Source organism: Dromaius novaehollandiae, chromosome 9 (genome assembly GCF_036370855.1).
Source record: "Dromaius novaehollandiae isolate bDroNov1 chromosome 9, bDroNov1.hap1, whole genome shotgun sequence".
NCBI lineage: Eukaryota > Metazoa > Chordata > Aves > Casuariiformes > Dromaiidae > Dromaius > Dromaius novaehollandiae.
Window position 1 is genome coordinate 26,699,964 of NC_088106.1, and position 25,813 is coordinate 26,725,776.

Consider the following 25,813-nt stretch of genomic DNA (forward strand, 5'->3'; position numbering starts at 1 on the left):
ACTCTCGGAAGATCCCCACATGGCTGGCTGAGCCAGATAGGGTGGGAAAGCGCTGGGAAAGAAATTGCACACCAAGGAAGCAAAGCCATAATTTAGACCAGGCCCTTTGCTCCAGCAAGACTGCACTAGCACCCACTGCTCCTCTCCCTCTCCCTGCTTGAGCCTGCAGAGGAGCTATGCGGACTCTGCAGAATCCCAATCTGCAGCTCGTTGCAAATGATGATGCACAAAATCAGTGCTCAGCATGCTAACAGAACAGACCAGCTTGTACAGCACCCTCTGTGCCGGGCCCATGAGAGCCAGGCGAGCCCCATGTAACACCCCCAGCAACCACAGAACTGAGCCTTCGTTTCTGTGCTTTGATTGCATCAGCAGAGGTGACCAAAGGAGACAAGGAGTGGGGAATGAGAAACTAAGGTTTGGCAGCATTAAGGATTTTTTTGCCCCCTGCCCCTACCTTGTGTTTTTCCATCTCACAGCCAACAAGGGGGAAAAAATCAAGCCAAGGTGGTTTCTGGGCTGTGATACACAACCAGGGAGATGTTTGCAGGGAAATCGATGGCAAAGCAAATTCTACCTGACTTCAGAAAGGAGAGAGAGGGAGCCCTATTTACAGCTGGAAACGCTCCAGACAAAACACTGCCTCACAATTTTTACAATTCCATCTTTCTAAGAGCAATTTTGCCCTCTACTTTCAACTGTTCTTTTAGGAAATGTTTCAATGGGTGTCATCTTTAATTAACCTCGGTGCAGTTGCATTTCTGAAATAAGGGATGGCTGTATTTTACACAAACATCAAAGGGGGGGTTGTCAATGACAGGAAAAACATTGAGGAAAAGGAGCCTCTCTCCAGTCTGCTTACTTTAAATAGAGGATGCTGCAATTTGTGGCACTCAGACAGATGCAAGCTGAATTTCCCTTCCTTAACCATTCTGTCTTCCCTTGAACGTTCAGGCAAGTTGGGTTTTGTGCTGAAAAAAACACTAAGTAGACTGTTGCTATAGCAACCAACTCCCTGAAACCCATTTATAATTAAGATGGTGGTCTAACCACTACAAAATGCATCTTGCAAAACCCCCAAATTTACAGCTTCCTGAGTAACAAGTGAATGTTTTTACATGGATTTTTATCTGATCAGGGCAAGGCTGGTTAGGTTAGTTTGCAAAAGTGATTAGGTATATAGAAGTAGTTTGCTAAGCAACTAAGACAGCAAAAAAAGGAAACAGCCGGGTTGCAATTTAAGGGGTTTTGAGAGATTTCTTCAAACTTCAGTCATTAACAAGATGCTAATGGTGCTTCAATCATCTCAGCTCTCAAAAGTGCTCTTTAGTTATAATCTGTAATATTCAGAACACTAATGAATTGAACTTACAAATTTAAAAGTGCACTTAGCTTTTTTTCAGAATCCAAAAGCTGTCTGACTTAAGCAATCATGTGACAAAACTAATAAAGTCTCATTTTCCTGTTAGAGAAAGATACGCTAGTTTTCCCTTTGGTGTTTATTGAAGTGGATGACAGCTAGACTCTATGATTGAGTGACATCCTTGAAACACAAGTTAAGAATGGATGAGGTTCATTTAAAAATGACATTTATTGCAGATTGAATGCTATATGAGAATGATAAAAACATGAAAGCTTTATGTTACAAGATTTTATACATATAGAGATACATATGTACAGACAGTGAAAAGGAAGAAAAAGTGATATAAAAATGTAAAAATAAAGTTAATATGCAACCATTCTTTCCATATACATAAGGAAAAAAGGGCAGTATATGCACTGGAGAAGTATTTGCTTGGCATTCCCAGTTATTCTAACCCAAAATGCACCCGTATACAGACCTGGATTTTAGTACTATGACTTTGGAGTTCGGAAGAAATTTTAGAAATGTAGATGTCCCAGTATGCTGCTTGGCTCCTCCTCCCTCCTCCAAAAGTTCTAGATAAATGCCTTCAAAGTCCTGGTAAAACATCCCAAATTATATGAACGCATTTTGACTGTCAAACAAAATGACTTTTAAACTTCCTAATGATGTTATACATAGGCTTGTGCCCCTTAGAAGAAGTTTGTATGGTACCCTTTGGTGGGAATGCAGGTTAAAAACAAGCTAGGGATTCAGATTAAGCAAAAGAGGTGGCACTAATAAAATAACAGAGAGAAGGAAACTTGGGAACGCAAATTCTGTCTATTGCACCCTAGACCTCTGAAGCTTACACTTCTTATATTATAAAACATAAAGACAGCATCCCCAGCAGCATATATAGAAGTTCTAATGTCCATGAACCACAGAAGTTCAATCAGATAGCCCATCAAACGACACAAACATAAAATGCTGGAATAATTGACCATTTCCCAAGTAAGACTAGACTCTATTGTGGTGTTGCTCAAACTTCTTTAATTGAAGGCCATTTAGTCTTTCAAATATAAAAATAAAATTCCAAGGATGAAGCAACTTTTTAAGAGAAGTACAGGGACTGCACAACTCTTATTTAACGGAATAAAAGTTTGTCTAAATATTCACTGTCCATTCATTACTTCAATTTTCCTACGTTTTGGTTATTTTCTTGGGAAAATGTATGCTCTTCACTTTGTTTTATTAAATGTTTTACTAGCCATTCTCTAATGTTTTACCAACCAGTAGTACTCCCCAAACTCCAAGTTGTCAAATGCTGCTCTGCAGTGTACTTCTGAGCACTCCAAAAAAATCTATATTTAATGATCAGAAAAGGGAGGTTCCACCATTCTAATCACCTTCTGTTAACACCTTCCTCATTCTAGCTTGGTTGTAGTCCTTACAGTTACCAGTGTCTACCTTAATGCCTCTCCCATTCTGCCGGTCCTCTCTCTGCCTTAGTTACATTTTAGGGAAGCTGTACTTCTGCAGGACCAAATCCTGTAGTTAATTTTCAGCCTAACAAGCAGTGAACATCATTAGGAATTTTGATTGATTTAAATTGACAAGATACCGCGTTTAGAACCTGCAATATTTCCTCAGAAATCAATTTCACCAAATCCCATCACTCTCCTATTAGTCACTGTCTTTGGAAACATAAAGCAGTACTCAGTAATTGAGATATTGACTGAAGCATGCTGCACCGAGCTGTGTTCTTATCTCCTCTGATCAGCAGGATAGGATTCCTCCTGTGCAGAAACGCGATGTAAGTCAAGAAGCATTCCACCTTCCTTTACTTGCTAAAGGAAGAACAGAAAAGTCTATAATTGTACTGGATAGTAACTCAATTACTGGCCCAATCCTGAGTAGCAGAGTGACCTCAGTTATAGTCTGGCTTCTGTTCAGGTAGATGATGGAATTTTCAAGTTGCCCACACTGTCAGACACTACCAGCAAAAAAAAGAATAACAACCAGTTTCTCCATTTCTTTAGCTGATGTTATTCTTGACATTCTACCGAAAGTAATGGAAAACCAGGCAATTCAAATGAAATGTATGTAAATCACCTGGCTGGATGTAGACTGTAATTATGATTTTTCACCTAGCAAACATTCAGATCTTTACACTGAAAGTCGAAAACAAATAATAAATCATGACATTTACCCTGGTTATATATTTTGAGCTTTAGAGACATGTTCTTGAAATGTACAACCAGTCTCCTGGAGGATTGCACTCTGAAAGTACTTATTTTACTACTGCTGCCCAGAAAAGGCGTGGGGGAAAGCGGTAGGCGATAAGCCTAACAGAACGGCTGGATTATTCCTTACATGAACTAAGAAACAAGCAAGCCAGCAACTAGGAATCAGCAAAGGGAGGTACAGGATCCCTTGTAAGCCAGTGTCACTTGGTCTAAGCAGGATGAATGTTACATACCAGATGGACCTTCTAGCAATTTAAGAAGCCCTTGGTCGAGTTCCAAAATGGAGGTGGTGGCCAGACTTCCTGCACTAAGCTATAGTACTGCATCTGAAGGAAGTTAAAGTGATGCTGTAACTTGTATAGTCCTAAAAACAGTAACCAAAATTACTGTGCTTTACTGACATCTTGGAAACCTGTAAGCAAAATGTTGGCAATAACCTCAGCAGCACAACCTAGCAATTCTATATGCATTTCTTTTGTTGCACTTCTCAACATCACATAATGCTTTCCTGCATATGCCCTGGATATACAAGCCACGTGCAAGGAGCCCCTAGGAGGTACTCCCTCGTCAACACAACAGCTGCTGCTATATTCCTATGAGTCACAGATTTCTTCAAGTGTTGACAGGTCTCTGTTATTTGGGCTCCGTTATCTGGGCTGAGCAGACCTGGATAATGAAAAAGCATAGATAATATGGGCTCTTGGGAGGGCAGTGTAGCAAGACCAAAGGTTTGTTGCATGGAACTGCTTGCATCTGGTCTGGCCTGCTATAGGAGCTAAGCAAGCCGGGCGAACCTGGGAGAGTCCACAAGACTGCGTGCAGCAACAGATGCAGCATGGCTCTGCACATCTACATCGTGGTGCATCTCAGCTAGCCCTGCATGCACAATCTGCTTAATCCAAAATCTGAATAACAGCCCACAGATCATGGAGCATTAGCTGTAATTTCAAATCCACCTCTGACTCCATTGCAGTGATTTGCTGAAAAGCACGGCTCCCTACAGTGCATAGGCCACGTACCATCCTTCTGCATTCCCTTTCCACAGTCTGCTGCACAGTCTAGCCATCACACAGCTTTTCCATGCTAGCATGTTTGTGGGATAGAGGGGGCACAGGCTTTGGTTCAAGAATCACAGTGCTCGACTCAATTGAACTGTCAAAGTCTTTGAGGCTGGTTCTATTAATAAACGCACTGTTAGTCACTGTGATTTCAGATGGGATGCTACATGTATTAAAGGAATGAATGCTTCATGTAGCTTCCAATTAGCTTGGAAATGTATTCTGGTTCTTTGCCTAGAAGGACTCAGACAACAGTGGTAGTATTGTTAGAAATTAACTGCCACCTCCTAATGTTGAGTTACAAGAATTACTGGCTCAGTAAATTACCACTGACCTTCTCTTATTAGTTTCTTTTTAATTATTCATGAAGCTTTTGAAAAATGCTACAGAAAAGTTATCTTGAATGGAGAGAAGAATTTAGAATAGAGTATGTTTGTAATCCTGTGCCACCAAACTATGGTCCAAAAAGAGAAATAAAGGATTCCTGAACATGTTTAAGACTGGTTTCCCCACTGCTCTGCAAAAAATCAGCTCAGCAAAAACAATCTTTTTCAAGAAAATTGCCTTTTGGCAATTTTAGACCCTGAGCACTCTCCATTAGAATGTGGTGCCAAATTTCCTTACTTCTAGGCATCACACCCAAGCCCTTCACAGTTTTGTGTTGCTGCCCTCCTCCTGCTGCCTTTCACCTTTCTTAGCACTGATTCTCTTCTGCAGGAGGGGAAGAGATGCAGACTTGAAGACAACATTGATAGAAGCAGCATCAACTTTATCTGCTGCCCCCAGGAAAGAGGTTCTAGATAGAACAGTCCTTATCCACCTCCCTCTGTCTTTCCTTGTATGCTCTTTGGACTGCAAGACTTCCAGGAAGGCTTCTTTTCTTTTCCCTCTTCTGCTGCCCTTGGTGCATCTCCACTTCTCTTAACTATATGTCTCTTTGCCTGAAAGCACAGAGAACATCTAGCCCTTAACCTGATTTGCAGGCATGTGATGCACTCTCGATCCTCTTTTAATTGAATCAGCTTAGGAAATCTGTAAAAAGTATTCTGTTATCTAATAAGAAAATGTCATATAGCAATCATCCACAGGATATAAAATCAATAAACTTCTCAGCAATTTATCACTCATCCTATCACTCAACATGCCTAGTGTTATAATTAAATGGAGGCATAAAAATTTGAAGTGGACACAACAGAACTACGAGTAATACCCTCATATGAACACATTTCATAATGAAAAAAAAAATCCTACCATAGAGACAGCTCTCCTTAGCACACAGGAAGAAAATCCTTCAGTCAATTAAGCACCTGACTATTATCAAGTTTAAATGATGCAAATGGCATTCCAGTTGGAAACATTGCTTTACTATGCTTTTAGACAGGAAACTCCTCACATTTTATAGGAAATAGTTTCCTAGTACTATATAATATGGGCATAAGTCAATTGTAACGAAAACACCCAAAGCAGCATAATCAATTGAAGAAAATTCTACAAAATTATAAATTTACACGAAGTATTTTTCATCCTTTTTGGGGGGCAAATATGCCTGGAAAATCCATCTTACTCAAAATATAAATATGAGCCTAACTTCAAAAATCGGAAAGGTTCATCACTATAACATCAGTTCTTTTCTTCACCTTTCTACCTGTCCAGTTCCAGTATTACAGTATTGGGAAGGCAATATGTAACATCTTGTTATTAGAACATTTCTCCAATCATTTCAGGTGTGCCTTCAAATTTCCCTTCCGCTAGCTGACAAAACCAGTAATTTCCCCTACTACAGCTGAGTATAAGAGATTTCTCAAGTGGCTGAACTGATAGGCAAGGGTGCTACATCTGCTTCTTCAAGAAAACCCACTTCCCTGTGACTGTTGTTTGATTTCTCTTCAAACAGGTTTCCACATTCAAGGTTATTACTGGCAAGGGACTAAACTCCCTTATCCCTGAACAAAGCTGAAGAAATGTTCCATGTTAGGGAAAAGCTAGCAATGGACCTGATTTTGCTTGAAAGGTTCAGGCCTTTCTTCAAACATAAACTCTTAAGATGGGAAGGGATCATGGGTGGGACTGATTCTTTTATGTTTTGCGCAGTTGTCAAATACTTCCAAAGATGCAACTCTCAATCCTCCATTAATTTATAACTTGGTATTATTTCATAAGCACATTTCCACAAGCATAAATACCTAAGAGAACAAAGCACTGAAGCCTTCACTGAGTTCTGGAAGCCATTGTGGCCGTCTATGCCCTGAGAGCTAACTGAAAACATTCACAAAACTTTTGTGTTTTTAACAAAACTGGGAATTTGAAAAATCTCTACTCAGCTCAACGGGGATATCAATGAGGTTTACTTCAAAAAGAATTACAGATGAGCAAAGAATGAAGACTTAGACTCAATTTGTAGCAAAATGCTCTAACCAAAGCTACAAGATTCTGGAATTTCTTAGCAGTACTTCACAAAGCTCAACTCACACCTTCTGTAATTCAAGAGTCTTCCTGAGGGAGTCTATTCTCCTGAGTGAGTCAGGAAGAGAGAGACAGACAGTTATGATAGATAGACAGTTATGTTAGACAGAGGCAGACAGATTTTTAGGATGAATACTTTTATAATAGATTAGACATTCAACATTCGTATTTATGTGAATATGCAAAACACACACACTGGATCAGATGAAAGCCCCATTTATCTTCTTCCCAATAGTGACCAGGAGAGAATGCTTATGGAAGAAAGTAAAAACAGGACAGTGAAGAATAATCCAAATACTCTCGTACTTTTCACTATCTGGCAATCAGTGGTATCAAACTATCTGAGCTAAATGTAAACGACATTCATGACATTACATTTAATAAATGGACCTATCTTCAATGAGCTATTCAGTCTCATTTTGAACCAATACACACTTTTGGCCTCTATGACAGTCTGTACAAATGAACTGTACAGTTTAATTTTGCACAGTATGAGGGGGAAAAAAAAGGACTTCTGTTTATGTACTTTAAGTCTACTGCCTGATCAGTATTCAGGAGCCTATTACTTCTTGTATTCTGTGAAATAATGAATCATTTCCTTTTCACAATCTGTGCACCATTCACAGATTATTTTTTCATTTCCATCAATCATCTTGCCAAAATAATACACAAATATATATACAACAGGAATATTAACTATTCTCCTTGAGGCTATCAAAGTTAAGATTAGACAAGTATGTTAATATTTTTCATCACGGCATGAAAACACAGCAGTTACAGTATTCAGTACAGAAAACAGTATTAGTGGAACTGAAGGGTCATTTGATGTTGCTCTGTCTTTATTTCCTTGGTTGTCATTTCATATTCTCCAACTTTTATTAGAAATTTTAGCCATAAAATACAGTACCTTCAAACCTTCTAAGTGACTGTCTTAAGGGGATGCAAATGGAAACTTGAAAATACGACAAATTATTCATTTGTGATGTCAAAGTAGCCACTTTTCATCTTTTAAGCAAAAGAGGATGTCCACATGCAGTGCAGATCTGGTGTTAAAATGTAATCACATTTTAATTGATTCACTCACGTGAATACAACTGCTGACTAAACAGCAAATACTGACTGTGTTAGTCACCCGCCTTTATCAAATAGTCTTTGCTTCCCCAGGAGGTAAGGAGCAAAATGAAGGTCACCCTTGGACTTAATTTCCCAGATATTCCAACTCATTCTACATCTATATCATTTAATGGACATGCAAGTTTACAATAGACTGTGTCCTAATTTGCTGGCTTATGGGGGAGAGGCAAAGAGTCTGTGCTGTGGTTATGAGATGAAAACATGTCAGCGATTTAACGCTCTCTGAGAAAGAGCTGGCTGAGCAACCTTAATGTGCAATCAAGAAGATGGTAAACCACAGGCCAGATCCTTAGGTTTTGTTCCAGGGCTGTAAACCCACTGCAAACCCTCTCATCAAAGACTGCCTATGTGGAAATGGAATACCTGGATAGCTAAGCAAAAACTTTCAATAGTATTATCAAAAATTGGCAACATTTCTGAGTCACATTCATACTGGTACATTCCCAGCTGGCAGAGCAACTCTACAGGATTGGAAGTAAGAGAGCAGCCTACATCAGTGACTGAAATGCAGGAACGGAAACATCACATAGAACTGCCCTCTTGTCTGTTCAGTGCAGTTCTCGGCACAGCTCATGTTTTACTGCAGAAAACTTAGCTGCACTTGTGCTTTTATCTTTTCATTCACCTCTGGGTTGATCCTCCTTCTAGAGCAGGCCCAGTAATACTAGTAGTATCATGTGTGCTCGCCATGGTTAACCAAGCAGATCTGCCTGGATTCAACATCTGTGGCTCACCCTTCCAGGCTCTTGGGAATAGCTGTAAACAGAAAGACCTGACAGTCTTCACAGGCAGCTGATATGTTTAATATCTTGCATTAGGAAAGAAGCATAATGTCTGAAAAGAAGTATGATAAAATAGAAAAAGTCTGCAGTATATCTAACTTAATGGGGAGGTGTTCATCTATAAGAGATGCCAAGGATGGCTTAAGTCCTTTAGCACTCTAATGGAGTTTGTATGGGACACTCATTTCCCTTCAACAGAATTTCCTCATCTCTCAACATAAAATCATAGTTCATAGTCCACGTGATCTCTTGTTTCCCATAACTGGCAAGATAAGCTATTCAGCTTGGCAGGAAGCTAGAAGGTATGAAACCCAAAGAAAAGAATTCAGGCATTTGCCCTTTGCCTATTCTGAAGTGTTTACCAACAGGTGTCCTAACCCGAGTCACTGTTTTGCCTTCCTGTTTTTCTAAGAGGTGGCTATTAAACTAAACTCATATAGCCATACAGTCAATTTCTGAATAACAAGGTCATCATACTTAAAGAACTTTAAATTAGAGTCAAGACCAATTGCTGTTTTTACATCATGAGCACTGCTAAACATAGCACAGGAAGTCGTCTTCTTCCCCTTCTCCCCCTCCACCCCTCCATTCGCACAAAGCCATAGCTGACAGTTACATTTATCACACTCCCAGCCTTTATAGTTAAAAAAAAAGTTTGCTTCCAAAAATAAAATCATCTCCTTCAGCAACATGAATGGAGTCATTTACATTAGGTAAGATATAACTCTGTATTCACATCTCTCATTATCAGCATGACATGTACTGAACCCAAAAGTAAGTTTTGAAAACAGATCTGTTTAAAATACACATTCAAAAATGAAATTTTAGAATAAATCTTAATTCTATTGGGATCACAGCCTGCTTTTTTAGCTGGTCAGAGTTAATCGAGTTTCTTTAACATAGAAAAGCATGGTCCATTGCTAGAGTTGATCTAATAATGGAAAAAAACAAAAAGATAATGCCAATACATTAGAATTCTGCAGAAACTGTCTTAAAAAAACAAACAATTCCCCATCTTGACCAGTTCTAAACTGGGATCTCAAAGCACAAGACTCCAGCGCCACCAGAGCTTTTCCGTATAGTCCTAAGTAAATCATTCAGGCTAAAATTTATAATCTTATGTGCCTAAATTTAGATCTTAAAATCATATCCAAAATTTTGACTTAGCATATATATTTCCGCTGCATATAGTCCGTTGGGTGGGAATATCAGACTACAGAACAGAGATATTCTAATTACATTAGTCCAGAAGCGAAAGATAGTTGAAATCACCCTGCCACTGAACTAACTGCATACAACAAGAAGGGCATTAAGTAGATCAACTCATCAATAATGGAACATGGAGACTTCAACACTAAGTAGGTCAGTGGTACATATTTCTGTTTTACCCTTGGATAGTCACTCAGCAGCCTACTCAAAGTGAACTCAGACTAGCTGTTTTTTCTTCCGACCAGAAGAGACAGATATCAGTATCACAAAATTTACCAAATCCTGGCATCTCTGTGAGAACTCTTGACCTGAATGTGCACGGGGACAGAAGCTGGATAGTTGAAGGCTAAGTCAGACAGGAAGGTTGTGTTGAGAAGTGCATTGGTATTGCTCATTCTGTACCAGCTGTGGGTAGGAAATGTGCCAGTGTGGTTGCTAAGGGGTAAAATTCTGCATAAATCCCATCCTGATTTGCTGTATTAAATGGAAAGTCTCCCATCAACAGACGTTATAAAGACTGACGCAAATCCATGGAGATCTTTCCAGGGATTTGAGTGGGTTCTAGATCAATAGCTAATGTGATTAAAACATAACAGTTTGAGATACTTAGATGAAGCAATACTGACAACTGTGTTACTTTGGGTTCTTTTACTAAGAAAATACCAACAGAAGAATGGAAGAAATGTACTATTTTCAAAGTCCCACCTTTCTGTAGTGGCTGTAATATGCATATCAAATAACTGCAGTGGAAGGAAGCTCACTTTCTTTCTCTTTTCCAAATTGTTGCTAAAGGGATATAAGTAGAGAGCTGCCTAGTCAGCCCACAGATTCTTGCTGAGTCTGTGCTGAAAACAGTTCAAAGCTGACTGAAAGGGAGCTGTCCAGTTCAAAGTCAACATCATCCAGCCCTGCAGGACAGCAGCACAAGTGAAAATGCAAAAGTAACTCAATCTACTCAAAATTTAGGGCAACTGTGACCATCTAATAACTTCAGTAAGAATGCTACTGATTAACACCACTCTGCTATTGGACCCTTGCTGGGTGCATTAATAACCAGCCAGGAGATCTGATGGCCAAAGGCAGTGTGGAAGGCAAAACAGATTATTAATCCCTGGAAGCATTTACATAGAGGTTATTTTTAATGCAACAAAACTAAATGGGAAAGGCAAAACCAAACAAACTTAATACTTCTCTAGGGCTGCAGATGGTGACATCTCAGTGTGGCATACCACACATGGGAAGACTGAAAGATTCAGTAACATTACAGTTAAAAAGACTGCATATGCAGGAATTAGTCAATCTGGTAATTTTAGTTGTTAAATAACATGTTCTATTTAGGTTAGCATGGACACTAGCTAATCAAACACACACCAGTTCTTCTCCACTGCTAAAACGCATTGACAGCATCATGGTTACATTCAGAGAAAACAAAGTATATTCACATCTCCTAAATTATACAAACCATTCCATATTACTTATGTTAAATCTAAACATTTATTGGAAGATATGTCCAAAGTGAGTAAATACTCTAGAGCCTAAAATTTTTAAGTCTAATTTATTTGCCACCCCAGGGCAGTTTTCATTTGTTCTCTTCACTCTCTTTAACTGAACAAGTCATTTATGTGAGTAATGAAAATAATCTTACTGTGCAGCTTTTAATCTATTATTCAATAGCTAAAAGGAAAGTAAAAATCACCCTTTCTATCAATAATTCAAGCCCACCACAGCTTTAGTGCTAATGCAGCCATTCGCTTGTCCCTCATACCAGTGCCTCATACATTTTTAATGCTTAGGCTGTCTGTTATGAGGTCAAATGTGTGAACTGTGGTTAAAAACACAGTTACAAGGTGTGGGAAGGTCAACTGAAGAAAATATTCCCATTGCCAACAAAACAAATTAGACTGCAAAGCTGGAAAGGAAAACTGCACGGTAGGGTCCTCAATGCCTGACTTTGCAGAAGGCTAGAAAGATAAAGTCCAGAGAAGCTAAATTAGCAATGCTGCCCTAACAGTCCCAGCTGGAAAAGAACAGAAACTCTCCTCACTCCCAGTGAACTGCCAAACACACGTCAGCCGGATTTGTCAGACAGTGAAATGGAGTACACGTCCTAATTCAGCCTCTCTGATGGGTACTGTTGCTAGGTCTATCTGGATTCAACTCCAGATGCCGGGACGGGTGCTTTCTCCAGTGCACTGTAGACCAAGCTCAAGGATCTGATGAGGGTGATGCATCTGTTGCAAGGGCAAATTACAGCCCATACACCTTCCTCCTCTCTACTCACTGCAGCCTTTGGCTGTGCCACCTACTGCCATAGGGGAAGGATGGTGACACAGGCAAATAGAGTTAATTATCCTGTCTTCTTCCAGACCCAGCACTTATTCTTTTTCCCTCATAGCCAGGCTTTTACTGGCTTAGATGGTACTGTCATTTGGATACCTGGCAAACAATGTGAAACCTGGACTGCCTGGACCAGGTCTCAGCATCTAACAAGTCTGCCTGGTCTCTTTAGCTTCACTTCCTGAGTGGCATCCTTAAAGAGTTGCTCTTTAAATAACAAAATAGTTTTTAAAGCCCCAGAGGTATAGACAGTTTCCTCAGTCTACATTTCCTGTAATATGCAAATCAGATACTAGCAAGGAAAACAAGAACTTTGTTAGCTAGGCATTTTCATCTGCTAATAATCCCCTCTGAGAGCCTGATTTTCTTTAATACTGTAGTTGTTTTCTGTGGAAAAGATTAGCATATCACGAGGACTCCTTGTAAGGGTTCCACAACCTCAGAGCTCAGACAGGCAAAATCTCCTCTCATGGGGGGCACAAAAACCTCCTCTGATGAGTTGACACCACAGAGGCCTGCTCAAGCTCTCAGACCTTTCCCATGAGGCAGCTCATGCAGGCCTAGCATCCAGGAGTTACTATTTTTGCAAGCCTTCCCATTCTCTGGGACAGAGAGGACCTGGTACAGAGACAGAACCCTTCCTGTTAGTTCCCGGAATAAAACATTTCTCCTCTAGTATAAGGGCTTGCCCTGGGCAGGCTCATTCCTCTGCTGAAGGGCCTACAACGTAGCTGCAAAAGTTCTGAATCTGAAATGGTTCCACTTTACTTTTGCCTCTTTGAAAATTCAGCACGCCCCAACACTTTATGACAGAAGTGAAGGATTTACCTTATTTCATCATGGCTCAAAAGGCAACCACCGAAACTATACAAAACAATTGGCAGTTTTTCTCTAGCTTTATTTCTTGCAATCTGATCTTCTTCAGTAAGAGAAAGTGAAATTAATTTGTTCCTGAGAATGGAAGCATTCATTTTAAATCTGGACTTGTTCCAGATGGGAAATTAGACTGGTTCCTCTGGGTGCCACATCACTGCTTCATGTAGATTTCCATACCTATAATTTATTCCAGAAATGCTTAACAAAAGCCTATTTAGGTCTATATGATGGCCGTTTGCTACCAAGAAAAGTATCACAACAATTGGCCTTATAAGTACACTTTAGAGGTAAAAATGAGCAGGACTTTGTAAACTATTAACATCAAGTTTAGCTGGCCAGAGAGAACATTCGACAAAGATTCAATTTCAAATTTAGTTCTGCAAAATCAATTAGAGCCATGCCCGCATACTCCAGACCCAGATGTCCAACTTTTTGCCCTTTATTCTCCCTCTGCCCTGATGTTAAGCGTGGTATAAATGAAGACCAACTTTGGGGTCTGTGCCTCGAAGAGCTTACAGTCTAGAAATGATAATATAAAGCAAACACCCACAGATGGATACAGACAGATGGTAGAGTACAAGGAAACAATGAGGTAATACCTGTCAGTCCAATAGAAACTGAAGCATCATCAAGTGCTATCATACTTTTAAGGAAGGACTTCCAAACACAACAAGCCACACAGAAAAAAAAAAACCATTAAATTACTACTTGGGAAATGTAACAACGAGGCAATGCGGACTGGCATTGCTGGCTATTCATAAACAGGAACCAACACCTAGGTAGACTAGGACACAACTGACAGGATAGCGACTGGCCTTGACAAGCCTTGGAAGGGAGAACAAAGCTAATGTTGGATGTTACAGAGTAAGAGAAAACAGGGAAAGTATGCAAAGTGCCAGATATCCAGGTTAGCAGAGCCAAATAGAAGAATCCCATCTTTGTGACAACATCCTGAGTGGATATGAACAGGCAAGACTGTGCTTATCAAGGCCAGAAGAAAGGAAAATGTTAGTACATGGGAAGTAAAATGGACAGAGCATGAAATGAAAGTTTAGTCATATGGATAAAAGGATTTTATCCACAAAAATAGATCTAATGTAGATACAGCATGGATGTGAGGCCAGAGGGAACATCTGAATTGAAGACGGCAGTGCAATGACTGGCAGGATAGTGGGCTATAACCAGCAGAAGGAAAGGAGCTGGCTCAAGAAAGTTAACTGCAAACAGACAAACCAGTTCAGTACCTACAAATGATTGCTAGGGTCTTGTTAGCCGACCCTAACTTTAGCAAGTCAGTAAACATCACAGACTGCAACACAAAAATGATGCAAGATTCAGTGTGATCCAAGCTGACTGTGCTCTGCAGACACAGCCAGCTTGTACTTAGCAATCAATGAGCCAGATGCAACTCTAACTGCCCGTAGAAGATATCTTCTTGAAAAACAGACGAATTTGGGAGAGTACTGCCTTTATTACCAACAGCAGCAAAATGCAGCATTGGCAAGATTCAAGTAAGTATCCAATATAAATAAGCTGAAAGGCTTATAATAGCTAGGGGAAGAGATTATTTACAGACCATTTTATTCTAGGCCTCCTACTTGGCAAAGATTTTGCGCATGAGAATTTGTCTCATGCATCAGACAGGTCTGTGCAGGCAGCTCTTTCATAAAGAGAGATAAGAAAAGAAATCAGGTTGAGGAAAGTGTGATGGAAGTACTGAAAATTGATTTCTAGACTGTGACCTTGACTCAGAGGTTGAACTTGAGCTGTGAAGCAGACAATGAGGATGGAAATGAGCTGCAAACCTGGCAGCAAATCTGCAATCTTTGTTTGGAACCAGAGATTACAGGCACAAATTCGGACAGCCTGACCCTGCCCATGTAATCATATGCACTAAGCACACGGTGATAAGATATTTTGACTTACAGGGACAGTTGGCTACCTATGAAAGAACAGAAAAATCACAGGTTCAGACATGCTCTCTCCCAGGGGTAAGTTTTGAAAGGATGCCATTTAAGTCATTTACGATTAAAAAAAGAGAAATGTCTATATAGTATATCAGCTGTATTATGACATTGTAATCCCATTTGTTCACATGCTCATGAAATACTTTCACTAACTCATCTTCCATGCTGAAATTTGTTAGGATGGGTCTGCTGAAGAAAAAAAAAAAAAAACAGAAGGAATATAGTCATGCAGGTAGTGAAAAATACTGGTCTCAGGTGAAGTCACGTGATGCAGCTAAGGAACACAGGGAGAAGTGGCTGCCTAACATTTGCAGTTTGTCACTGAATTATGGAGATGGACACACACTGAGCTGATCCCCAGCAGAACAACCAGACTATATTACTACTACATGACTATGTCACTGCTACAAGAAATAGTTGAAGAGGCTCTGCCTGGCTTTAATTTCTGTGCCTTTTTTGTTGTGTAGCTTGGAGAAAGAAGGGGTTAGTAGGTTAGGAGAGGTCTGCCCTGGGAGTGCTTTGTCAGCATAGATATTATGCATTATACTATTACGCTGGCACAGCATTTCCTGTGCAGATGTGGCTTATAGCAGCAAAACCAGTATTTAGAGTATAGCTTCTTGTTTCCCTAGGAATGAAAAGTACGCTTTTTTATACAGGTGGCTTCTGGCAACATTGCTGTTTGTCAGGTCAAACCTTGCCGTGCTGATCTGTGCATAACTGCACGGTGGCAAAATATGTAGTACAGTCCTGGGCCTTGAGCAATGAGGGAACTTCTGTTCTACCTACAAAACAGTGCTTTGGTTTCTGAGTACCTCTGGAGTGGCATATAGATGCTGGAGAAGAACAGGAAGTAGTGCCTGCACTGTACTTCTTCCCTGTCCAAAGATGATTCTGACTCAGGCTGAAAATTTGAGGTCTGCAAGCAAGCAAAAATACATAGTGTTCAGAGTCAAAATATTACATGAAAGACTGGTTTACATGATGAAGATGCCTAAGGCCTTATGCAGAGTTCCTCTTAACTCACGGGGCACTGGCATAGCTGCAAACCCTTTCCTTGTCGGTGGTCAGTCTTTAGCAGGACTGAAATCCAACCTAGTATTGCCAGTAATACTAAAAGTTTTCTACAAAATGTGCTTCTGAATAGAAATCATGGTACTTTTTTCTTAGTGTGCATAGTTGCTCATGGCACTATTCAGACTATTCAGAAATGATACATGCCCTGAGAAACTGAGGTGACTCAGTGGGAAATGAAAGCCCTTCCTGCAAAGTATTTTTTATTTTAAAAAATCTGCTAATTATTTATTACAATTTTTTAATAAATTATTTTTCACGGAAAGAGAGTTTCTGAATAACTCCACTGCACATCATTAAGACAGACTGTCCATTTGTTTTGTGCCTGCTCGCTACAACCAGTTCTGCACTATTAACTGGCAGGGCCTTTATGCAGGGAGTCATTTTTCCTGTTTTCCTGGAAGGATTTTTTTTCCAAAAGAACTGAATTTCCCCCCCCAAAATTTAAACTTCCGAAAAGCAATGTATTCCCTATCTGAAAATAATTCTATCAAGAGACTCCCAGCTAACTTCTAATTTACATAACCAGCTGGTGCAATTAGCTCTGCCTGATAATGCTAAAGCAGAGCTATTAAACAACCTTGGCATCAAGGTTACAGCAATTCAAATGACCAGGGTAGACAAAGAATGCTTCAAGGCATTCTGTCATGGTAGAAACAACTCCTACAAAAAGCCTGCCTCAATTTCCTTTCCCCAGCATCTATTTAAATTAAGTTCATCAGCTTTTTTAGGGGGACGAGGTTAGGGTCTTTATCAGTCTCTTTATTAGTGCTGCCATTAGTTTTCCAGTCCTGACTTCCATGATTTAGAATCTCCCTCTCCTGTTCCCCTTCAACTGCAACCAGCAGCCTCTTCTGCTAGCTTGGGAGTCCACATTAGCCCAATATTTGCCAGGATACATGGTTCACTCATTTAATCACCCTGAATTCTGAGGCTTCTAACACAGACATACCTTTGTCCCAGACAAGATAAAGCGAGACCTTATATTGCCCTGCTACAAGATTCTTCATCCCAGGCCCTTAAGGGATCAGTGGCCTGAGTTTTCTACATTTTAGCTTGTCCCTGACATTAGCAGCTCCCAAGACACTCTTCTCCCTAGCAAAGGCTACATCAAGTATTTTTAAACAAATTGCCTTAGGCACATGAGGAACTGATCTTGCACAGCATCCCTTTGGGCCTTAAAGGGCCAGTATTCTGCTGCAGTGAACAAAAGATTACAGATGTATTTCTTAGATAACATGTGGAAAAAGTAAGGTAAGATTCAAAAAGAATAAGGTTCAAAAAGAAAAATAATCACAAAATTCAAAGAATTTACAGTGAGGCTTAGAAATTCAACTGATAAAAGAAAAAGTCACATCACAAACAAAAGATCTTCAAATGTGCTTGTGTAAGAAAGGAACTGAGAGTTTGGACATCTGTGAGACTGTCCCACAGTTTTAGTTGGCAGGTACAGCTGAGATATCACCAAAACTGAGTCACAAAGGGAGAGTTACTAGAAGGAACTGATTAATTAATGTCAGTAAAGGCTGAGATGATACTCATAAATTCTAGGGAATCTGCAAATGAAATAAGCCACCCAGGAAATATTAAAAAGTAAGACACTCTGCCAGGGAACTGGACCAATCTGTAATGATGATGACAGGTGATCTCAGAAATTACAGACTAGAGACGCCTCCTGCACTGCCAGGCACACTGTTTGCACCTGAAAGGCCAGCACCAGATCTACTGCCCTGCTGCAGTCTGCTCCGTTCACCTGACTGGTATTCCTGCTCTGCTGTGCCACCTTGTGCTCACCAGCTGACAACACACTGCTCCACCAAATGAGTTAACTGCCTAAGTAACACTTTAGCATTAAAGTCCCTCCAGCTTAAACTTTCTGAGTCCATAATAGCGTACAAGCCAGCCCATGCCAGGTGATACATTACAAACAGGACACAAACACTGGATGTGCTGAAATATCAAAATCCTTCCTGTAGTCTTTTCAAGGCCAAGATGCTCACAGGTGTTATAGGATTTTTCAGTGATCACAAGCTGCATTTTGAGTTCATAACAATGCAGATCACCAGGGGAGATCTGCATGGTGGACATTTCTCACAATTGCTACCAGAGGCTTTCTATCTTCTTCTGTCCCTGTCTTCTGCGCTGTCAAGGAGAAAGAAGCACACCCCAGGGCTCAGAGCAGGGAACACACATTGAGAACTTCTGCATCCTAACTCTGACACAGACCTGTAATACTTTGAATAAATACTTCACCACCTTGAGTCTGTTGCTTACCTCACTGTAAAATGGAAATGATACTTACCTCGTAGAGGCAACAGGACTGGTGAGATTTTTTTTACAGCAGATGAGGCTTTAGAGATCTGCAAACCACTCTACTTTACAAGCTGACAGACACGCCTCTCTGAAGACAGGACACACACTGGGAGCCCAGCAGAGTACATTCAAATATAAAAAAATCCAAACAGCTGGAAAGCCCTCACACTTAGCAGCTTTTCAGATCAGTTTTCCAGGCACATGTTAACCTCTTTGGTTTTCTGGGCACTGCCAGCATTCAGGTAATGTGGAGATTTTCATGTGCCAAAACTCTCATCATTAGCAAGCAACGTGGATGGCTGGAGTATGGCAAAGAAACTGCACTTGTGAGCAACAATCTTAGGAATGCTTGAAGTTGTGAGTCTACCTGATAAATTCTTCACTGCAGTGAACCTGGCTTCATCAATCTTGGCACACAAAGCCCAGCCACAGTAACACATCTATCATGCAAAAATATTGCAGCAAGGACCTGCTGCCTGAGGCTACTATTCCAGAGACACAGCAAGATTATGTATTTAGGGTCTGAAAAATGAAAGATCAGCCACTAGGTGTCAGAGCTCCACTGGCAGTCCTGCTGATTCGCCTCCCTGAGGGAATCCTGTATCACACCATCATGAACTGGCAACACTAACAGTTTCCAGGCTGTACTGCACAGTGCTACGTGGGGCAAATTGGTTCATTGCTCACTTTTAGTGCATGGAAAAACAGTCTCCAGATTAAGGATAATAAACCGCAGTAAGCTTATGAATATCACAAATTCCTGTACTGGCTGCTTAAATACTGCAGCGGTATTTGTGTTCGGGTTTCTCAAAGGATTAAGCCTCCTCCCTGCTTGGGAAGCATGCCTGGGTCAGGGGAACAGCCAGGAATGTAGCTATTCCTAGCCACTCTGAACGGGGGCACACATTAGCCATTTATGCTGCTGCCTAAGAAATCAGACAGGCTGGTTGTGTGTGGTGGACCATAAGCATGAGTCGCTGAGTAAGAATAACCACTTTAGCCTTGAGGGTGTAAGGAAGTGTCTTCCATTCATATGAGCTGAAATATAAATAAAGGTAGTTTTTACTTAAGAGCTCGCACTGAGAACATGCTAAGAATGAGATCCTGCTGGTATAGTGGTGACTCTGGTGAACGAGTCCCCTCACAGGAATTCCCTACGCTGTACCCCTCTGTTCATCAGGCACACTGCACTCCTCTGCCTGCCCAGTTACCTTTTTGTTGCCTCCTCCTTGCAATAGGGAGATATTGGCAGCTGGTGTGAAGGAATTAGAGTGCAGAAATAGCCATACTCTGAATGACATCTACAAGAGCTCATACTCAAACAAGCTATTAAGTCTCAATACACCAGAGAGGTCCACCCTGGCTAATTTGGTATTACTTTTCATGAATACCTACAGCTGTTCCTTCACAAGAGATGTCTGTATGAAGAGTGGGCATATTCTTTCTTCTATCATCTGATACAAAATCTAATCCTGGGCTTCTATAAATCAGTGGTTTCCAACCCACAAAGCAAGCCACTTCGGTGAGCCCTGGCAAAGGACTCTGAGAGGCCTGTCCTGGCCTCCTGCAAGGTGACACATGAATAACCGTAGAGAGAAACAGATGGATCCTCCTGTACCTATTTGCTCAATTCTAGTGTCACAGATTTACGAGAGTCACAGAAAGGGCTGAGCACTACAGTATTCTGTGACTGAAACACTATTTGCATTTTGAATCAACAAAACCAGAAATTCTTATGACATTGCTAATTTGGCCCCAGTTGCACTCTGGTGGTAGCCTGTTTTTATTCCTGTAATTAGCTATTCTCCTTCACTCATTCTTTCAACAATATATTGTTGAATAAAAAGATGTGTGGACACTTAGGATATTTCTGCTTATATTGCAGGTGCAACACCGAAGAATCCACTTGTAGATATGGATGCTGCCCCCTCTTATGTTCTACAGCATGACATACTGCCACAATGTTACATCGATGCCAGACTCAACAAGGATTTCCCTCTAGAGACCCTGCCAGAGGTGTCACAGTGGAAAATCATGCTAGTCTGTCTAACTGACTAATAAGATTTAGAGATCATGACAACTTCACACTCTTGAAACCCTGTTTGCAGACTAGTCGTAACTAACATTCTTTTTTCTAAAAAAATATTTTTTTCAATAAGATTTTTTTTGAATAAGATTCAATAAGAAAGTTGTGCCATGACAAGAAGGTTTAACAAAAAGAGATAGCATATTTCTGTCATATTGTGCCACCTGACAGCCGAAAATGCCACTGTATTTTTAAAACACAGGTATGTGCAGAATAAGCACTCACTTGGACAGTCATTTTGAGGAGGTAAAATTCTTTTCAATTGCATTAATTTTTCTTGAATTTTACAGAAATGCTTTATATATTTTATTGCAACTGTTTAATCATCTTAAAGCAACAAGACTCTAGAGTACAGGTTGCATTGGTATGGCAAGATTTACTGCCTGAGGAAAAGAATTTTGTAAATATGCAAATAAAAATATAAGGAAGCATAATATATTATGCCCTATATTGTCCAAAGACATGTATTTATCATGTAGCAGAAATGGTGAATAGGATAGAGAGGTGTACTTGAAAACTGCTTTCAAAAAGATGTTATTTGATTCTGTTTTAAAGGAGAGAAAACATATTGCTTTTATCCCAGACAGTGGCTGTGCATAATCTAATATAGATCTTATTTTCTATTTTAGAATCTAGTCTCAAAATAGCAGGTAACCCAATTTTCATTTTTTATAAAGGAGCGTTTAGAATCGATTTTACAGAACAGTCATTATTTTCAAACCAACTCTGATCTGGTCTTGACTGTTTAAAACTCCGGAGGTAAATCAAAATTCTGCCCCAAATCATCAAATGGTCCCATCTGGCCTTAGTATGTTTGAAGAGATTGTAACAATCTCCTGTTCTTGTATCCTGCCTCAGACAGTATTTATCACATGCTGTTTCAGGGCAAAGTGGAAGAAGGACCTACAAGGTTGGGGAATGAAGCAAGGAAAAATAATTCCTTCCTAACTCGACAGTGAGTACACACCTTGATACAGAAGAAGGCATCCTCAGCTCCCACTTACTCCTAAAATTCACTTAGGTAGGGTGGAGGAATTAATCTTATTTGGCTTAGGCATCTAGATAACTGTCCACACCTTGCCTGTAGTCAACAGAAGATGACAAATAACTGCAGAGGTTGATGAATCACTTCACAAAAATACTCTCTCTATTGACAACAGAAGGCTCCTAGACAAAAGCCTTACATTAGATGCCTAACTTTTTGATGTCTAAAGTTGGATGACTTCTCCCCTAAATAATTCAGAATGGTAAGAATATATAACCAGACTACTTGACTGATGTCTACATTTTGCAAATTTGGAGTTATTGAAAAAAAACATAATGCATCAAGACTAGGATGCTGTAAAATGAAATCACATACACTAGATATTATATGCACTTCGATATTACTCTACAATTGCCTATAAAAGAGGGTCTCTCTCCAGTGCTCCAAGACTGCCAAAACAAGTCACATTCCAGAATACAGTCTATTTACCGGAGTATCTCCCTAAACTATAGATTAGAGATGCCCAGGGCCTTCTTCCATGGCACAAAAATAAGCCTCTGAGGACTGTTCAGAATTGCCATTTAGAATATGAAAGCTTGAAATTCCAAGCAGTTCATCATACAGGCATTCTTTCCTAAAACACTAAGAGACACATTTTGGGCTAATAAAATAATAATAAATATAGGGTTTTACATTCCAGTAACAAAAAGAGGCTGTACAAAAACTAGTTGTTCCTCACACAAGTGATCCCTTTCCCTTTGGGATTACTACATTTAGCCTCTTCACCATCTTCACTCAACTCTCTTTGTAATAATAGCAGCTGAGGCACAGAGCCTCAAGAGAGCACAGAGGCAGAATTTGACCCAGTAACGCACTGCACATCTCTTCCCTGGATTTCAGGCTGAGAAATCAACAGCATGGAAAAAAAGAAAGGCAACAGAAGGAGAAAAGTCACTTTGCTCCTACACTGTACAGTTCCTCTACAACTCTCACACTGCTTTCCAAAGGAGACAGTATTGCTTTTGCTGTTTTATAGAGGCACAGAGCAACAAATGATTTGTCTGACATTACTTATCTTTTTAATTGGTGTCTTCTTTCCCTTTCTGTTGCTTTTCTCCCTGTAAGTCCTATTCATCTGTCAGATATACTCAGCTCCTGCCACTGCTTACATTAAAAGTACCCCGATCTTTTCTCTGCCCTTCCTGCCCAGTGCAAATAGCTTCCCCTCTGCAGGGCTTTCCTTCTGCTCTCCTCACTGACCTTAAAGCTGAACTCAGCAGCACTGTCTCTGCCAGGCCAGCAGTGCCCTTGTGATACAAGTCACAGGGAACCAGTGCAGGCAGGGAAGTTGAACTTTTACTCTTCTTATGTAGGTCCTGCATTAACATACGTGTCCCCCAGTTTCACATGCACACTCTGCTCTCTCGGGAAGAGACAGATTTACGAGCCACCTGCAGCATTTGAGCTTATGGATGCATTCAATTCTAGCAGTAAGCGTGCTCTGAGATTCAGAGGTCCTGGGTTCAACCCATGCTGCCAAAAGAACAACTGGGGATCTGTATTACACACCACGGAAAAAATGCCTGTGGGTAGTCTATTCTAGTTCTCCCTATGGAGTTGCATGAATGCCAGTGCAATGTTGGGGGAAGCTCAAAAATCTTCAGGGCTGAATCATTCTTCACTTGAACAGCTAAAGGAAAATCTACCTTCTCAAGGTCAGAATGAATCAGGTGCTTACCAGGTCTGGCTGCAAACCGGTTCAGGGGAGGATCTTTAAATTCATTATATTTCATGAGCAGTGTTTCCTCAGTTAGGAAAGGAAGCTGCGCTGGTGAAATTAACCCATCTAATGTGAAAGCTCATTTCATACATGGTGTGTAGCTGTGAGAACAAGTTCCTACGGCTTGCTTTCAGCATAACGTATTATCACTTCCCTCTGGTGTTCGATGGCTTTTAAACTTTTAAATGGATAATATGTACACAGAAAATTAAGATAAATGATGAAAATCTCTGCATAGATTTTTGTGGCTATGAAATTTCAGATCAGTTTCTATGAAACGGATAATATACTTCTTGTCCTGCTTTTGCAAGATGGAAGCAGTGACAAGCTGTGTGCATATATAAGATCAGAATAATGATTAAAATAAAGAACAACACCTTATGTGCTAAAGACAACTTCCAAAGAGGAAAAGAAAAATTTCCCCTCTCATGGTTCACTACAGTGTGAACACAAAAATGTTCTGAAAAGGATTATTTTAAAAAAGCTGTTGTCTGCTAAGGACATCAAGCCCTGACATTCCTTCTTTTAATGTAGAATTCACCAGAATCTCAGAGGTGTTTTGGGAACTCCCAGCACATAGACTGAAACTTCAAGTATGAAGCATCAGGTACCTGAGTACACTTAATAAAACCCCACTTGCTGCTGCAAACGGAGAAAGCGCTCACCACCTTACATAACTGGAGTGTAATTAATCCAATACTAATAAAAATGGCAGGAAAAAATGTAGGCAGAAATATCAGACATATATACACTGTCAGGCAAGTGTTCCTTCTAAGAGCAGAGTATTAAAATGGGCTTTCGGCATTCCACTCAAATACAATTGATATGAACTTAGCAAAAGTCATAGAGTAATATTTTGCTTCATGTACAGTGCTTCATTGTTCTGAGTAGGTCAGAGTGTTTGGTGGCAAGATATTGTAAATACTCATGCTTTGCAGCAAATGCACAGGAAGCACAGTAAAGCTGCAGTTAAACTGAAGGATATTTAAAAGAGAAAAAATGTTACATATTCCAATTTCTACTTAATGAAAGGGAAACAGACCAGTGGTACTTTTGGAGGGGAAAATATACATACTCAGTGTGCATGTATATGCACCTAAAAAGAGGGCTCTTGCAATCTTACTGAGTTCAAGAATGGGGAGGAAATCTGAACCATGTACTGTTTAAAAATCTGAGTAGCAGATTAACAAAATTTTCAGTACATATGATTTATGTAATTAAGATACATGCATTTATATGCTATGTTTAACATATTTTGTTAACTATTTTTCATATAAGTCATATCTGATGTATATATGCTTTATGTATTATATTTTAGTTACCATATTCTACATTGCATATTAAAGTCATTTGGATTCTATGTTATGTTTGGTCTGTTCTCAACACCATTTTATTATTTTACATGCCATTAATGATTCACTATTTTCTGGCACTGCAAATTCAGTATTCATCAAAAAACCACTGTTTATGAAGGCTTTATACATATTTTTAAATCCCCAGCCAATATCTGAGGCTTGCAGAGGCAGTATTTCTCTACTTCTCCTTTGTGTAAAAGGACATGACATACCAGTCAGCCAGCACTGGGTAACTGAGATCAGGATACTACTTACTCCAATCTTATCCCAAGGAAGCTAGTAGATTATCAGCTGTATGTTATTTGGAAAGTGGATTAGTTTCTAAACTCAGGCATTTACTGCTTTGAGAAGGCCTGTCTTTAAGAGGAAAGGAATTCTGGGCCAATCTGAGGAATTAGTCCTGATCTAACAAAAGCTCATCCTTACCTTTTATAACATGCTCCTTGGAGAAAGTACTAATTTCCAGGCACCTCTGTACATGTCCAGTCTTTGTAAGTCTTAACTGTCTGAAGGAATGAGGAAAAGAAATTAAATCGGGCACAAGGGAACACAGACTGGAGTTTGAAGCCTATAGCTAAGTATATGCACAACAGATTTTCCCTGTCTTTCTAATTGTGGCGAAGTGTTTAAGTCAAAGGACATTTACAAATGTATTAAAACTTCAGAAAGATGAAGTCCCTTCAGATTTTTTAAGCTGAAAAGCTGCATTTCTCAATTTACTTTCCTTTAGGTATATTTTAAATATATCTATACAACTCTGTTAGCTTTATAAATATTTCAGTACAATGCAGTAAGTCCCTTCA

The 25,813-nt window shown here is 39.9% G+C and overlaps 1 protein-coding gene across 1 annotated transcript in view; it reads left to right on the plus strand.

The window, feature by feature from the left end:
- Positions 1 to 25,015, plus strand: part of AMER3 (APC membrane recruitment protein 3) — a 42,827-nt gene extending 17,812 nt beyond the window's left edge. Inside the window, exon 3 of the mRNA XM_064516971.1 lies at positions 20,690 to 25,015. The gene's annotated coding sequence lies outside the window, so the exon portion shown is untranslated. The remainder of the gene's footprint in view (positions 1 to 20,689) is intronic.
- Positions 25,016 to 25,813: the final 798 nt, after the last annotated feature.